Raw genomic sequence first — 18,773 nt, forward strand, 5'->3', positions numbered from 1 at the left:
ATGCTTTATGGTATACATTTTTACTCACCCAGTAGCCATGTGTTTTGGCCTCGGTGCCTTTCCATGTTGGCCGGCAGGGTACTGTTGCGCAGGACCATGGAGTCGTGGGTGGATCCTGGGTAGCGAGCACAGCAGTGGCTGAAGGTGAGGTCAGGACCACTTGTCATCTGCACGTTGCGGGAATGGTACTGTTTACGGTTTCTGTAGGCAGCCTCATGTGCCTGGGGTGGTACAAGTGCCACATGTGTGCAGTCCAGGGCTGCTATTACATCCGAGACTTGGGCAATGGCATAGAATTGACCCTCGTTCACCTGTGCCTGTGTGGCTGGCAATGCAATGGGTTCTTTCACATGATTCAACAGTGCATCAAGCACCTGTCCCAGCATGGCACTGAATGTGGACTGGGCCATTCCATGCATCATGGCAACGGTATGTTGGTAGCTGCCAGTCCCAAGAAATTGAAGCACAGACACAAGCTTCACTAGGGGAGGTACTGCCGTGCTGGTGGCTATGCGGCTGCCAATGTCACCCTGGATTGTGTCTAGCAACTGGGTGATGGTTGCCCTGTCCAGCCGATATTCTGTCAGCAACTGACCATCAGTCAGGCCCAGGGTGTTGGCCTGACCCTGGGGATGGCTGGCCGCCTTGCTGGTGCTGCTCTCCTCTGCCTTCTCCTCATCCCCACTGCCCCCTGCACTCCCAGGGCCCTGGCCTGGTTGGCTGGCCTCTGTAGCTTAAGGCGCAGCAGGTAGAGGTCAACATCAAGGCTCCTGGTTCCAAATGGCAGCATGGTGTTGGGGAGGGTGTGTTGTGCATGGGTGGCTCCTTTGTAGGCCTCTTATTTGCATTGGTTCCACCTGGGCCCTGATTGCTGTCTCCTCCCTGCTCATGCTGGTGTAATGGTGTTGGGGAGGGTGTGTTGTGCATGGGTGGCTCCTTTGTAGGCCTCTGATTTGCATTGGTTCCACCTGGGCCCTGATTGATGTCTCTTCCCTGCTCCTGCTGGTGTAATGGTGTTGGGGAGGGTGTGTTGTGCATGGGTGGCTCCTTTGTAGGCCTCTGATTTGCATTGGTTCCACCTGGGCCCTGATTGCTGTCTCCTCCCTGCTCCTGCTGGTGTAATGGTGTTGGGGAGGGTGTGTTTTCTGGTGGAAAAGGGGAAAGAATGTTCATCCCTCGGGAGAAGAGGTTGGATCTTATTGCATGCGTTTCAGAAAAAAGCATCAATTAAATACAGAATTACAAAGTTCTGTTCAGAAATTGGAAAAAGAGTTGGCTGCTGAGAAACAAAATGCATTAATGCAGCAACTTCAGATGAAACTGTATCACAACAAAGCAGATAAATATCAAATAGTAGCTGAGCGAAATGCAATAAGAGTTGCTCAATATAAATATTGAAAAAGAAGAGGTAGGGTTAATTCATGTAAGGGAGCAGCGGTGATTGCCGCCGCAGGTGTGGATTGGGATCCTGACCGATGGGATGGCGATGTTTTTGATAGTTCTTCCACTGGTAGCGATTTTGATGCATCAGATCCTGTGACTAAACTGAAACCTGCATGTAAAGAAGTGATGGTTAACCCCGTCATTCGCGGGAAATTGGGTCGCCATCCGTTAAATCCGGGAGGCAGTGTTGTAGACATGACAGCCCTTGAGGATTATTTACAACAAGAAGTTGGGGAAATAATCAATCGATTATGGTGATGATGGACAATTGTCCCTTTTACAATTGGCTGCACAAAGGTGTAATCATAAATACCCAATTACGTCGGATTGGCCGGCTGATGACAATAATTGGTATGCATTGAAGGAGGCAATTCAAAGGATTAGAGAACATGCTATGAAGGAGGATATTCATTTAGATAGTCCTGAGCATATGGGAATGGTAAATGTATCTGTTTCAGCTAGGAACACATTAGTTTGTACAGCCCCTCCTGCATATAAAAACGTCATAATGTCCTTCTTAGTGGGTATGACCGGAAAACTAATTGATGAAGTTGTCGATGCAATTAGACAACTAGCAGATTGGGGTGAATGGGAAAAGCCTCAGGAACAATTTCGAGAAAGGGAGGGGCGAAATGAAAAATCCACTCCTGGCAAAAGATTTGATAGTCAAGATTCCTGTGTATCCAGAAAGGATATGTTCCTAGCTTTGCTGCAAGACAGTGTCCCACGAGAAGAAACTGATGGGATTGCAATGCGTGATATGTATTTGTTGTATAAAAAATGAGGTTCGGATGGTAAAGAGCGATATAAACAGGTGAAATGACAGGATTTGCATATACCAAAAAACAAGGTGGATCCTTTTGGATCATCCCCGGATGGGGGTGATGAGGAATCCTCTACTATATTGATACCCTCCCAACTGACTTATGCTGATTTGAGAAAAATGCTTAGTGCCATGGTGGAGAGGGAGTCAAAAGGTACACGCTCTAAAGATGAATAGGATATTGATCAAACGCCGGTAACTACAGCCCATGTTAAGGTAGACAGACGACCCTGTGTAAAAGTTAAGTTATTTTGGCATTCAGATAACACACAGAAGGTTCAAGCCTTAATAGATAACGGAGCGGAGGCCTCCATAATTCATGGGAACCCTTCCAAATTGAAAGGTAAACATTTTATGATTACTGGATTGGGTGGCAAGGAAACTTCCGCTGTATAAACAGAAAATGACATGAAGATTGGGCAATTAAAAAGAAACACTTACCAGGTATTGATTGTTCCCTTGGCTGAATACATTATTGGATTTGATAATTTAGAAGGCTTGACCCTTGGATTGGGGGGTACAAAGTATCAGTTTGGTGTCAGTACTTTCAATTGTACACCAGTGGTGGTTGGTCAACTAAAATGCCCCCTGTACAGGTTCCAATTGCCACAAAGAGAGTATCCATGAAACAATATTCGATACCCGGTGGGCAAAAGGAAATTTCAGAATGATTAAGCGATATGTATTACGTTCTGTTACTACGGCCTGAAATAATTCCATCTGGCCTGTCAAAAAACCAGATGGTAGTTTCAGAATGACTATTGATTATCGTGAATTGAACAAATATACTCCTCCTTTAGTACCAGTGGTACCTGATGCCATAACGTTGATTGAGAATATACAGAAATTTGAAGGCACCTGGTACGATGTGTTGGATTTGGCTAACGCCTTTTTTACAGTGCCTATTGTGGATGAATGTCAAGAACAATTTGCATTTTCTTGGAATGGGAGGCAGTATACGTTTAATTGTCTGCCTATGGGCTATATGCATAGTCCAACGATTTGTCAGCGGCTGGTGGCTAAGCATTTGGATAAAATTCTGTGTAAACCTGATGTGCAAATTGTACATTGCATTGATGACATTTTAATTCAAGGCAAAACTGAACAGAGTGTACAAATGCATTTAGACCTCATTGCAGAAGGTTTGCATAAGGCAGGATGGGAAATAAATGATGCTAAAACACAGGGTCCAGCAGAAACTTTTATTTTTCTGGGCATGCAATGGCACAATGGACATCATGAGATAGTGCCTAAAGCTAAACAAAATATTCTTGAATTTCCGACTCTGAAAACCAAAAAGCAAGCACAGCAATGTATTGGTTTATTCAGATACTGGAGACAGCACATCCCACATTTGGGACAGATTTTAGCACACCTTTACAAAATTACACGTAAGAAGTTTGAGTTTCTATGGGGTGAAGAACAAGAAATGTAATTTCAATTGGCCAAGTACCATCCAAAGAGTGCTTGATTTATGGCCCCTGAGGGATGGTGACGTTGAGTTGAATGTATCTACTCAAGATTCACATGCAAATTGGAGTCTGTGGCAAAAACAGGACAGAAAACGTGTTCCGTTTGGGTTTTAGAGTAGGAAGCTGCCTGATGCAGGTGATAGATACACCCCTTTTGAAAAACAATTGCTGTCCTGTTATTAGGCTCTAGTAGATACTGAACAAATGACTATGGGGCATGATGTGATCATTCGACCAAACATACCTATCATGCAGTGGGTGCTTAGTTCCCCTAAAATGCACAGGATTGGACATGCTCAAGAAGCCAGTATTATTAAATGGAAATGGTACATACAAGATCGTGCTAAATCTGGTAAAACTGGCATAGCAAATCTGCATGAACAAGTGGCAGGGGTGCATCTGATTGATCTTGAACCGGATGATGAGAGAACCATGGAGAATTCTCCGGTTACGTGGGGGATCCCTTATGGAGAATTGACTGTTGAAAGTGGTTGCATACAATCCCAAGACAAAGAAGGTGCTTAGTACTTCAGGTAAAGGGAGAAGTAGCCATTTTGCAGAATTATATGCTGTATATCAAGCATTGAAAGAATATCCTGGTACATGTCATATTTATACCGATTCATGGTCTGTTGCTAATGGTTTGGTTGTTTGGCTACCAACTTGGAAAAAGAATTGATGGAAAATTTGTTCTAAGGAAGTGTGGGGAAAGGAAATATGGCAAGATATTGCTGACATGCTGATGCATACTACTGTGACTGTATATCACGTGGATGCGCGTTGCGCAACAGACTCATTTGAACAGTGGTTCAATTCTGTTGCAGATGAACATGCAGAGATTGAAGTTATGGACTCGGGCTGAAGAAGATGAGTTGGAGGGGATTGCTAAATGGGCCCACCAAAAGTGTGGACATCTTGGAGAGAAGGCTACTATCAGGTGGGCACAAGACAGAGGTATTAGTATCCCATTGGAAATGGTGAAAAATGTTATATTGCAATGCCTGATATGCCAACATCAGAAACATCGACCAGTCCCACATGTAATTCATGGTACATTAAAATGAGGGAAGTTGCCTGGTCAGAATTGGCAAATTCATTATATTGGTCCTAACCCCACAAGTAAAGGTTGTCAATATGCATGCACTATTGTAGACACATATTCCGGCTACCTAATGTTTCTGCCGTGCAAGAGAGCTACTCAACTGAACATGATTAAATTACTCAATCAAGTAGCCGTGTACTATGGTGTCCCATTGCTAATTCGGAGTAATAATAGATCCCATTTTAAAGGCAAAATGGTTATTGATTACTGCAATGATAAGGGAATAGAATGGATCTTTCATGTCCCTTATCACCCGGAAGCATCTGGTCTTATTGAACGCATGAATGGTTTATTGAAGCAACAGTTGCGTTAATAGGAGATGGTACTTTGCGAAGCTGGCGAGAACACATATTTGAGGCTGTTCAAATTTTGAAAAACCGTCCCATTGCGACAGTGAAACTCCATTGATGCGTATGTTGACGCCAGCCTTGCAAATGAAACCAAACCGTGCAAGTGAAACTCTGTTATATTGGTAAATTTCTCCTGGTGCCTTAGCTCCTTACCGAGCCACTTCGGAATCTGCAGGGGTGGATTTACATGCAAGAGAGGAGATTCGGTTACAGCCAAAAGGCATAGTTATAATTGACACTGGGATTGGTGTACATATTCCTTCTGCACATATTGGTTTGATTGCACCAAGATTGGGCCTGGCCCTTAAAGGGATAGTCCAGTAAAAAAATGTATTTGAAAAATAGATAGGCAATATAAAAAAATAATACTAGCACTATTTTCTTTTAAACTTCTTATGGAAAATTTTGAGCTATTCAAGCTCAAAATTCGCAAAAGCAAGCACATGGGCGCATCCATTTTGTGAAATGGATGCCCGCCTGTGCTGGCTTTTGCTTTTGTGGCACTAATGAAGGAAAAGCCAGCCAGCTGTAGTAAACAAAAGCTACCGCTGGGTGGCATTTCCTTCATTGGTGCCGTGACTCGGAGGACGCGGACCGGAGACCAGAGCAGGAAAGCTGCAGCTGAATCTCGGTAAGTGCTATTTATTTTAAAAAAATATATAAGCATTAGCTGCGTTTTTTTTTCTATGTTTTCCGGGCTGGAGGAGCCCGGAAAACTTAGAAATAAAACCGCAGGTTTAAAAACGTATTTATGTTTGCGGTCGCTTTTGAAGCGACCGCAAACAGAAATACAACATTGTGTTTGAAAACGCTGCGTTTTTTTTTTCCAAGTTTCTCAGGCTCCTCCGGTTCGGAGGAGCCTGAGAAACTCGGAAAGAAAAACCGCAGTGTTTTCAAACACAACCGTGTTGTGTTTCTGCCTGCTGTGGCTATCACTTTGTGATATCACTTTGTGATAGCCACAGGCAGGCAGAAACACAACACGGTTGTGTTTACATGCCGCAGTGTTTCTCCCTACAGCTGATTTCCCATTTGGGGCTCTCGGGCTCCCCACGGAGGGCCCGAGAGCCCCAAATGGGAAATGCTGAATGCTGCAGTGTTTCTGCCTATATCTGATTTCCCATTTGGGGCTCTCGGGCTCCCACGGGGGGCCCGAGAGCCCCAAATAGGAAATGCTAAATGCTGCAGTGTTTCTTCCTAAATCTATCTTCCCATTTGGGGCTCTCGGGTCCCCCGTGGGGAGCCGAGAGCCCCAAATGGGGAAGCAGATTTAGGCAGAAACACAACCGTGTTGTGTTTCTGCCTGCCTTGGCTTTCACTTTGGGTCTCCGGTGCTCCCCTGGGGGAGCACCGGAGACCCAAAGTGATAGCCACAGCAGGCATAAACACAACGCGGTTGTGTTTGAAAACACTGCGGTTTTTCTTTCTGATTTTCTCAGGCTCCTCCGATCGCGACCGCAAACATAAATACAACGTTTTTAAAGCTGCGATTTTATTTCTAAGTTTTCCGGGCTCCTCCAGCCCGGAAAACCTAGAAAAAAAAACGCAGCTAGTGCTTATTTTAAAAAAAAATAAATAGCACTTACCGAGATTCAGCTGCAGCTTTCCTGCTCTGGTCTCCGGTCCGCGTCCTCCGAGTCCCGGCACCAATGAAGGAAAAGCCACCCAGCGGTAGCTTTTGTTTACTACAGCTGGCTGGCTTTTCCTTCATTAGTGCCGCAAAAGCAAAAGCCAGCACAGGTGGGCATCCATTTCACAAAATGGATGCGCCTATGTGCTTGCTTTTGCGAATTTTGAGCTTGAATAGCTCAAAATTTTCCATAGGAAGTTTTAAAAAAAATAGTGCTAGTATTATTTTTTTTATATTGCCTATCTATTTTTTAAATAAAATGTTTTACTGGACTATCCCTTTAAAGGCATTCAAGTATTAGGTGGTATTGTTGACGCTGACTATCAAGGCATCATTAAAGCCATTCTCTTAAATAGACAGACAGAGTTGCACAATTGATTTTGGTACCTGTTAATATGTCCACTGTAAAGAAGGGTGAGCCTGCCACAGTGTTAACTATTCATGGGGATAAAGGATTTGGGTCATCAGATACAATGGTCCCTGGTGCAAAAGTATGGGTTGAGAAGCCTTCTGGTCCGCCTGTGCCGGCTGATGTAATTGCGGCCAGAGATGATCAACTTGTATTGGTGATAGTACCCAGAAAGAAGAAATGGGTGCATATCCCAGCTGACAAATGTTATTTGCATTAGTGATGTATCTCATTTATATTTTCTTTTTTTTAAATGTCGTCTTAGATCCTGAATGGGTTGAGTGCCGGTGTGTGTCATGTTGTAGTCCATTCGGGACGGGCCAGGTTCATATCCGAGGATGTGGCAGACTTCTCTATTCTTCAAGTGGAGCAGGGCATATGGATGATGACTGATGGTCCACCCATTGCTTATGCGCCTGAGGATGCATCTGTTGCTGCCTATCGTATTGCATTCTGTAAACGGCGCAAACACAAAAATAAAGTACTGCCTTTATCTCCTCCTGGAATTACAGCTTCTTTTTCCCATCATGGATATTCAGCATTAGTTAGGCAATCTGAAAATGTTTGGGTTTTTTGGCCCAACGAGTTTTGAACATTTCGCATTTCTGTTTGACAGATGTGCACATCTCTGTGGATTTAATCTCTCTTGTCTGGTGGCGATTCCAACGCAGATTCTGCAATGACATTCCTGCATTATGACACATGATATTGCTCCTGCTGATGTCTGCTACCGCATGACGTGCAATCCTATTTATATAAAAAAGTGTCAACAATTGAAACTGGATAAGTACCTCAAGAGGACTGATTTTGAGAACCGACTATGTACTAGATCTGTAAAAGTATGTGCTGATGTTTCAAACAGTATGATGTGCAATTTTACAATTGTCACTGCTAGCCACCTGAACCATGTAAAACTTCCACCTGGTTGGTTATTTTCTTGCAGTAATTTTACTTATTCCTATATTCCTGCTAATATATCAGGTGGTCCATGCGCTTTGACACTACTTGGTTTGATGATGTAGCCATTGAAATCTGTTATTTCACATTCTAAACGTGCTGCTTCATATGCTACTTTGACTCCAGATTATAATTCTGAGGTGCATTTTCTTTCTGAAGCTGAAGCTGTTTCTATTATTGGAGTTTAGGGTTTAGCTGGTGGTGGTTATAAAACCATGTTTAAGCTTGCTTGTTTAGTGGTTAAATGGCTTAATGAAACCTCACAAGCATTAACAGAATTGTTATTAGACAGTAGACATTTTAGAAAGGCTATTTTGCAGAACAGGGCAGCTATTGATTATTTGTTCCTGAAACATAATTTGGGTTGTGAAGCAATGGAAGGTATGTGCTGTTTTGACTTAGGTGATCATTCCCACTCTATTGAGAAGCATATTAAAAACATTAAAGGCCTTGTAGCACAAGTAACGCAAGATAGATATGAAAATAAATTGGTGGGAATACTTATTATCATGGATTCCCGAAGCACTACGTTCTGCTTTGTTTGGGCCTTTTGGTATTGCTATAGTTTTAATTGGTCTTTACTGTTGTGCTTCTTGTATTCCTAATATATCGAGATTGATTTGTAGATTTTCGACTTTATCTGAACGACCTTCTGGGTATGGAAGTTGAGTGTTCAAGGAGTGGAGTGTAATGCTTGTGAAAAATGTGAGCCAGAACAACATGGCGTCTAAGCGCAGCCATTTTGAACACTCATCTCCCATTACAGTAACAAAGTCTGGGTTTCTGCGGGCTTCACAGAATGAGCAAGTAGCAGGGAAAACAGGGCAGGGTTTTCGTATTTGAGTGGGCCAACTGCGGAGAATAGTTATTGGCCCTCATCACGAACCTGGCGGTAAATTAAAAACAATGCCGGTAAAGGATTACCGGCATCCCTTACCGCTAGGGCCGATTATGACCCGAGACAGTGCTATCAGCGGTACCGTTATTAACGGTGCCGCTAACTGCGCCAAGGGCGCGGGCACGCGACCTCCCATGCCGTAAATACCGGCATGGTGTAAAGTGGAGATGAGTACGAGTCAAGCGGACATGCTCTTAACGCCCTTGCGAAGGCCGTAAAGAACCTTACCGCCATGGTGCTAAGACCGCCATCGTGGACCAACCGTAAACGCCCATGTGCAGTGTTCCAAAGTGACACAGGTGCACATAATCAGCACAGGTGGAGGCAATACAGACTGGCCAAGCACAAAAGGAGCACACCCCACCCCTTCCCACACCCAGTCACACTTCACAATGATTCCAATAGGACTAGCAATGTTTGGCCTGGAGGACCTGATTGCAGTGAAAGTGCTACAACAACAACAACAACAACAAGCACAACAGGCAGCACAGAGGAGACGCAGGAGGAGAAGGAGGGCAAGGCAGGGCCAGCAAGCCCCACCAGCACAGCCAGTGCCACCACGCAGGCAGCCCCCAATCCCATGCATCAGAGCCAGTCCATTCAACCTCACCGCTGAGCAGATCCACACCCTGTACCGTTTGGACCGGGACACCATCACCACCATCGTGGAAATGATACACGACAACATTACTGCTAATGCACCTGGTAACCCTCATGTCTGTAACATAAAGCTTAAAGTATTCTTGAACACGCGCCCGGATACCCTCGGGTCTGGCGCGCGCTACAAATAAATAAACAAACAAACAAACAAACATTGTCAGCATGATTGAAACACGCACCGTCATCCCCCCGCTACTGAAGGTAGTGTCCGTGCTCCACTTCCTGGCCACGGCACCTACCAGCACAAAGTGGGGCACTTGCATGGCATTTCACAACCATTATTCTCACGTACGCTAAACCAAGTGCTTGATGCCCTCCTCAAGCACACAGACGACCACATTACCTTCCCACGGTCTGCCCAGGAGATCTCAAACACCAAAGTGGGTTTCCATGCACTGTCCGGCATACCTGGTTGCATTGGTGCCATCGACTGCACCCATGTTGAATTGGTGGTCCCACATGCCATGGAGGTAGCGTACCGCAACCGTAAGCAATACCACTCAATCAACGTGCAAATGGTATGTGACTCGAACAGGATCATCAGACATTGTTGTGCCCGATTCCCCGGATCAACCCATGATTCAATGGTCCTGCGGAACTCCACAATACCACGCTACATGGTGCGGCATGCAGGGCAGAGATCCTGGCTACTCGGTGAGTCGCATGTCACATGGCCATGGTAATGTGAAGTGTGTAGGTGATTGGGGTACAGATGCATACTTTACCTGGCTGACATGGGGGGGGAGAGAGATGCATACTTCACCTGGCTGATATGGGGGGGGAGATGCATACTTTACCTGGCTGATATGGGGGGGGGGGAGAGATGCATACTTTACCTTGCTGATATGGGGGGGGAGATGCATACTTCACCTGGCTGAGAGTACCAGAGGGAACGGAGCTAGCTCATACCCCAAAGCAGCCCAGACTGGAGCTGACACCTGACCACATAATGCTAGATGTAAGCAGCCCTACCATGTGAATGAAGCTGTGTCACAACCATTCCACAGCCATCTGCATGTGCACTATACCAAATCAGACCGCCTCCACCCTCAAAAAAATGCAGCTACATGCAATGACTTTAGCCAATACACAGCACCAAACACCATCTACTGAAAGGCCAGTCCTCCATCACTGCGTACAAAGGAGTCACATGACAGTCATAAACATCAATACACCACTACACCGACACAGAGGCCCAACTAAATAGCATAACACCATTTGAAGTGCTCAGAGAGATCATCATGAGGCTGACAGCAATGGTGCCAGGATGAAAGCATTAATATCACTGGACATCTGCTACATCACCAAAACAAACACTGTGGACTAACACAGTGCATGGGCACTCACAAGGTACTGGATCCCCCTGCGTACACTAGTTGATGGCATGCTAAACAGTCTATAAGAGGAATACACATATAGCAGTCACATCGTGTGACTCCATTCATGCATTGAAATGGGGTTCAAAGTAAGAGATGAATGCATGCCATGGTGTCACTTGATGAGGTAAAATCTGATGTTATAACTAACACATACATTGTTGCCCACATACAGGTGATGCAGGCTATCCCTTGAAGAGGTGGCTCCTTACCCCAGTCCGGAACCCACAAAACCGGCACGAGGAGGACTATAATCGTGCACATACACGAACCCGTGTGGTGATTGAGCAGACATTTGGCCTCTTGAAGGCACGGTTTCAGTCCCTCAGCAGGTCTGGTGGGGCACTCCTGTACCGCCATGAGAAGGTGGCAAAGATCGTCATGGCATTTGTCATGCTACACAATATGTGCATCAGATGGAATGTGCCCCTGCCCCCTGACGCTGAACTGCAACCACCTGACGAAGAGGATGAGGAGGGTGGGGATGGTGCAGCACCTCAGGGAGGAAGCGATGCACAGGAGGGACGTGCCATGCATCAGACTCTGATTAACCAATGCTTCTAGCACACATGGACAGGGGGTGTTACATGGAGATGGCACTTGGGGCACTAGGTGTGTCTGGGACATGCACACTGTGGACTGTTCACCAATAAAGCACACGTACGCAATTAACAATGTCCACACATGTGATTTGTGCATAACCAAAAAGTGTATTGAAATGGAAAATTTAAGTGAACACACCCACTCCCCCCTCAACTCCCCAACACAACCACTCCCTCCTCCCCCCTCAACTCTCCCCTACCCCCTCAACTCCCCAACACACCCACTCCCCCCTCCCCCTCAACTCCCCAACACACCCACTCCCCCCTCCCCCCTCAACTCCCCAACACACCCACTCCCCCCTCCCTCCTCAACTCCCCAACACACCCACTCCCCCTCCCCCCTCAACTCCCCATAACATGGTGTGGATGTCTGTGCTCAAGTGCATCATGTGGGATCGTTCCACAGGGCGGCCTCTATTGGCACCCCCCTCTCCCGGCACCTGGTGCACCCCTGTCTGTACGCCGCAGGTTCCTGCCCGATCTGCGGACGAGGCTGGTTCGGGTAGAACTGGCAGCCGAGGAGGAACTGGGCTGCTCACAAGGACGCATGTCCCTCATAGTTTGGACAAGCTCCGAGAGTATGTGCCGCACCGCGGCTAGTTCAGCACAAATATCCTTGGAGGTGGACTCTATGGCAGCCTTTACAGTTTCTGCACATTCGCGCATTTCCCCCCTTGCGCTGGTGCATTCTGCCACATGCTGTGTCAAGAGGGAGGCCAGTTGTTGTTGTGGCGTGATGATTTCATGCATCGGGTCCTGGGTTTTTTGGCCTGTGGGTGATGCTACTGGCGTGTCCATTGAGCTGACCCCCTCCTGCACATCTGCCACTGGGCATGGAGTGGCCAGCCAAGAGTTATCAGGAGATTGCCCCTGTATGCCATCGTCATACTGGCTGCATGGGGGCAGGTAGGGGGAATGAAGGTGGGCAGTGGGGGGACCCACAACAACATCAACATCCCCTTCATCATTGTCTGAGCTGGCAGCGGTGGCAGCAGTCTCACCAATCGTGCTGCTTCCTGCAGACCCAGTGCCTTCAGTAGACACCACTGGGCGGATGGTTGTCGTTGGTGGTGCCGTAGTGCCTGACCTGCTGCACATCAGTGCCGTGGACTGTGATGTGCTTGTGGATTTTGGTTGCTGTGGGGTTTGATTTTTGCACCAGAGGTGGAGGGACAGTGTTTTGGGTCTTCGGGCCTAGCCTTCTTGGCAGGTGTAGTGCCAGTGTCTTCGTCGGCACTGTCCGAATGAGAGCCTGTGGTAGACCAAAGAAGGAAAGGGTTAGTGATCGGTCTGCGGACATTGAGCAGGCATTGAGATGGCTGCATTCATTTTGATTACTAGATGGTGCACATTGGAGGCAGTGACATACAGGTTGTCTCCCTCTTAGGTGGTAGAAGCATGGAGGCATGTGGGTGGCTACAGAAAGGGTGTGCATGATGCATGTGTACAAAGTGGAGGTCAGCACTGCCTGTAGGCAGTCTTCTGCTAATGTGTCGTGTTGACCCTGTTAGGCATCATTGCACTTTCCAAAAATCTGGACTTCAGTGATTTTTGCATGGCTGGATTGAAGGCACCTACCTGCGTCGCCAGATGTCGGGGCTCCTCTCTCCATATCTCCGACCGCCTCTATGCTCTCTGTGGCTATGGTTGCGGCACATATCTCCTCCCACGGCATTAATTTGATGGGCGACTCAGCTCCTCCGCCAGTTGCCATGGCCAGATTTCTATTCGCTGCCAGTATACTCCTGACGCGGAGACGTAGATCGTCCCACCTTTTTCTGCACTGTCTGGCATTTCGGGGTGTTGTGCCGACTGCACTGACCCTCTGGGCTACCATGGCCCATATGGCCTTCTTTCTCATGATCGCCGGTCTGGTCATCTCTTTTGAGAAGACTACATCGGCATGCTCTTGTAGGGTTTCAGCCAACATATTTAACTCCTCCCTAGAAAAGCGCTCCTGCCGCAGCCAATCTCCGTTTTTTTTCAGAACTTTAGGCATTCTGATGATTAATGGGTGTAGGAGAAGGTTTGTGGAGGTTGTGGGGTCAGGTGTCCACTGAAGAGGATGGCAATGGATTGTGTTTTTAAAGATGGCCGCCGTGCTCTTTCCCGTTCCTGTGCGGTGACGCAACTTCCCGATCCGCTTATTTGCTGTCACCGCTAATTGCGGTTCCCGCTATTTGCAGTCATAGCAGTGATTGCATTACCGGCATGGCGCAATGCTCGTGCCCGAGATGTCGTAATGTGCCGCTTTTAGCTGTATCTGGCCAGCACGGACACGTTAATTGCGCCATGCCGGTAATAACGGTTACTTACCGCCAGGGTCGTAATGAGGGCCATTGTATTGTCCATTGAAGGACAAATACAGAAAGGGAGTCGGAGCGCACTGCAGTTGCACGATAAGGGGTCTGGGAATGCATGTGAGAGAGAGGGGCGCTGGGTTTTTCCACTTCTAACTAGATTTTTCCACCCCCTGCCCCTCGACTTGTGATCTGCTTTTCGGCCGAGAGCAGAGTGCAGTTGGGAGGGGTGGGGGTATGCCCCCATAAAGTAGAATGCATTAAATGGAGAAAGTTAGTTGGATGTTGAAACCCCAGGTGATGCAGTCACACTGATAGGGAGGTCGCTTCACTTCAGACCCTGTTGGATGCAGTGATCTCTTTGCCTACATGCTGAGGGACTAAGCAGTGTTGCTGGTGGCCAAGATGAAGTTTTCTTCTGCCTCTTTTCTAACACTGAAGTTCCCTATATTCTAATTTCTATCTATATTACATGCCCCGCGGTAGCGGCCGTGTAGTTATGGTAAAGTTGCTAAACTCATAGGAAAAACACTTTTTCGGCAGCTTCTAACTACGCTCCCCCTGGTGGAATCCTCACCAAACTTTGCAAAATAAATATATGGCCAGCTCTGAATTCTTTCGCCAAGTTGGGCGATGTATCGTGTAGCGGGGGCAAAGTTATAGGGGGGGTCCCAAATAATGTTTTTTTTCCCATAGACTGGGGAAAAACTTTGCACACGGCTACAGCCCGAACAGCTGGATGGATTTTTACCAAATTTGCGGCAGGAGTGGTGGCTTGGGTCAGAAGGCATGCTTTTGTGTGTTTGGTGGAAATCCGACCAATAATTTTATTTTTTAAATACTGAAATGTATTTCCCAAAAAATGTGTGATATCTGGGTCCGCTCAGCGGACCCATTTACCTGTTCGCTCCGTGGACTGAAGTCTCATTGGGTTGTGGTACGCTGTGCTGTCAGCGAACAGTGGACAGGGCCGGTGGTTGGCTGGAGGGAAGTGTGCTGTGCATGAAAGGTTTTGGGAAACGGCGCCATGGTGTATCGGAGGACAGTGTTGCGGTGTGTGTGGCAAGGGTCTGCGCTACTGTGTGCATGTCTGGGCCTTTTGTACGTAGCAGTGTGCATACTAAAATTAGTTATATCTGGCTCCTCACCGCTGTCCTATTTCCCTGTTCACTGTGCAGTGAAAACTTTGATTGCTCTGCAGTGTGCAGGGACGGGATGTGTGAAAAGTGTTCCATGCCGGTGTTATGTTGTGTCGGAGGACAATGCAGTGGCAAAACGGTTCTGAAAAACATAGTGTACGGCATCTGGTGGTGGGAAGAAGGGATGGAAAGGGTGCGGGAGTGAGAAGAGCTTCACGTGATATATATCATTATACAAGAAGACGGTGGTCTGAGAGCGCTATCCGTGCATGCTCCACCAATGCCCGCACACCTTAACAGGCAACTATCTTGTGTGGTCATTGTAGGCAGCCGTAGGTATGGTATGCGAGCTACAGCGCCAATGTCTTTCTCTCATGAGTGGTGGCAGGCACATTTGCAGAAGGGGAGTGCATTCCACGACACATGAGGATGTAAACATAGCGTGTACTATGGTGTGCTGTGTGAGGTAAATCCGTAGCCCCTTGCATGCATGGCTGCAGCCCTAGCACAGAAAATGATGTCCACTGGTTGAAAAGCTATGTCCACTGGTTGAAAGTAGCTGCCACATTGTTGCTTATTGTGTGCGATTTGGCTGCAGTGCACACAATGTTGGTTGCATGTGGGTGGTGATTGGTAGAACAACCAACAGTTGTCGGTGTATGGGTGGAGATGGTGCAGTGACCAGTTGTGCAGTGTCTCCACTGGGTGTATTAACGGAATAGTGTACATGTGGAAAACATCCCGGTGCAAATGTTTCTTGTATGTGCTTTCGTAGTGCCATTGCGCAGATTAGTAAGTGTTGCTGTGCAGTATGCACCATTGGTTCTATGCACATACTAGAATAGTGGGAGCAGACTGAATGTTGCGAAGATTGTCTTGTTTGATTAGCATGCTTATAATGCTTTCTGATTGGAAGTGGGTAGCGGTGCCAAACACAGTGGTATGTTTCTGCATTATGGTAAGTGGAACACGCATTCTTGCGTCCCTGCTTTATGGTGTGGCGGTTGGGTGGAAGTGCTGGTGCGTGTGTTGCCTTTGTGATTTCTGGCACATGCATACCTGGTCGCCTGCATGCCTCTGTTATGTTATGGTGAGTGTGGCGTAGGCCTAGACTGTTGGGTGCATGGCCAGAGGCCATGCACCCAACAGCCTAGGCCTTCATCAAAGCCTCGACGGAATATAATGCAGAAATTCAGTCGTGAATGTGCATGCATTTGGAGTTGGTGAGTAGCACACAATGGTTGCAGAGGACATTGTGCACTTGGTGGAACAGCAGAAGTGAGCTGCTATGCGTACATTGCCATATGGTGTACATCATTGCCCCTGTTGCACAATAGGGAGCCACATGTCACCCTCGGTGTTTGCTATGGGTAGGCCCTTATAAGACCCTTGCTTGAGGAAGTGTTTTACCACATTGCGCCATGAAAGGAAGTCATCAGTATCAGAAAGTTGCAATATGGACAATGTACACAGCCACTCACATACTGGTATGCACAGCAAACGCAATGTAATTGAGCGATGTATGTACAGATGTGGCCGGGGTGAAAGTTGGCAGGCGCATTTACAGATGGGGCCTGCATTACACATGATATGAGAAGTAAAACATAGGTTACACTAGGGTGTGCAATGTGTGGTGAGGCCCAGCAGTCAGTGATGGTAGAGCAATGGCAGAAGGGGATAACTATGGCGAACACATGAAACTTGCAATGTACACTGCAGTACGGTGTGTCGCTTGTGCTAAGCATGTAGGCCCTTCCACGAATGGGTGGCCACCTTGCACTGGCAAAAAAAGTGCTGTAAGGAGAAGTAGGTTTTACAATGTTGCCTTCGATGTGTGGTTTGTGATTATTGCATAAAATGTTGCTTGTATGGTTGTGGGGATTGGTTGCACTTCTTACACTGTTTAGTTTATGCCTGCATCTGGTGGAGTGACGACTCCTCCAGTGAGTCCTGTGGGAGAAGAGCTGAAGTAGTGGATGCTTAGAAGTGGCTAGGGATGACCTGCATGTACCTGGCCACTTGTTCACCTGCAAAAGTCTGTTATGTTCAGCTGAGTGTGGCCAAGGGCTACACTGTTGGATGTATGGCAAAAAGCCTCTAGCCCGTAGGCCAATCACCGCAGAGACTAGGCCTGCTCAATAGCATGCCACCATAACGCAGACATGTACTTTTAAGTATGCATGTCTCTGATGGTGGTGACCTTGAAAAAATGGTTCTGCAGGACCTTGTAGACGTGGTTGAACAGCACAAGTGAGCTGATATGCATCCGGTACCCTATGGTACCCATTATGCCACCACCCTGGACATTAGGGAGCCATATAGCGCTACTTGTGGTTGACATGAGTTGCCCTTTGCACCACCCATCATATGTTACGTTTGTGGATTGTGGTATGTGGGAAATGTTCTCTTTCATGGGGCCATTATGTTGTGCTGGGTGTAGGTAAGGCGTACAGTATTGGGTACATGGCCAAGGGCCGTAGGCCGTTGGTTATGCACCCAAGAGTCTATCCCTTGATTACAGGCAGCATACTGTACTGCAGGCATGTAGATATGCCTGTTTCTGTCCGAGGATGGTGAGCTTTGAATAATGGGTGCAGAGAGCATTTTACACTTGGTGGAACAACCAAAGTGTGGTGCTATGCATTCGCGAGCACATGGTGTAGGTAATTGCACGTGTTGCACATTAGGCTGTAATTTGCCCACAGCTAGAGGTCGGGAGGTGTTTTACAAACAGAAGCATGTGTGCTGTTATGTGCAGTGCTGGGATGTTCAGCACCGACTATGACAGCATTAAGGAGCAAGATTTGCTGTGGGTCCAAGGAAATGAACTTTTGTTGCCCTTCATTGGCAATGCTGTTTTGTTTGCCACTCTGCACGCAGCATTACATACAATCCTGTAGAACTGTAAGATGTTCAGTACGTACTAATGTGAGGCGGAGATGGGAACAGAAATGCATCAAAAGACATTAAAAACAAAAAAATGTGTAAGCAAGCATGTACATAACAAAAACAGGACAAAAAAAAAACCCAAAAAACTTTTCTTTTCTGAGACAGTACTACAGACCCAACTCCTTCTCTTGTTTTACATTTACCCCCTAAACCTCCCCCGACACCCCTCCCTCCCTACCACAAAAAGTCAGCCGTTACCACTCAACTTTATGCTTCCACTTGCCACATCCAGCCATTTTCTGGATGGGAGGCATGGAAAGGAAACTGTGGAGCGAAAGACATTGTTTATAAGATTGGTGGGTTAGGTGTGTACTCAAACAGTATACCAGAAGGTTTCTTTGCACAAAGAAGTGCAGAACGCTAGGGTGGAAGTGAGCAATGTAAGGAGCAGGCAGCCTGGGTGTATGCATCAACTGTATGTATTTCTTTGGAGTAAGTAACATGCAAGGTGTGCTGCGTGGGCCCAATATTTTGTGAAAAGTGTGCAGTAAGTGGGGTGGTGCAGAAAACAAAAAACAACTTTGCAGTGTACACGGTAAGTGGCCGCATCCTACTGTTGTGCATGCATTGTGTGTATGATATCATATGATGTGCTATTGTTTGCTACAGCATTCGTAATGCGCATAACACACACGTCTAGCAAAGCACAAGGAGGCAACGGAA

This window comes from Ambystoma mexicanum, chromosome 10 (genome assembly GCF_040938575.1).
Source record: "Ambystoma mexicanum isolate Mex_15411 chromosome 10, UKY_AmexF1_1, whole genome shotgun sequence".
NCBI classification, from domain to species: Eukaryota; Metazoa; Chordata; class Amphibia; order Caudata; family Ambystomatidae; genus Ambystoma; species Ambystoma mexicanum.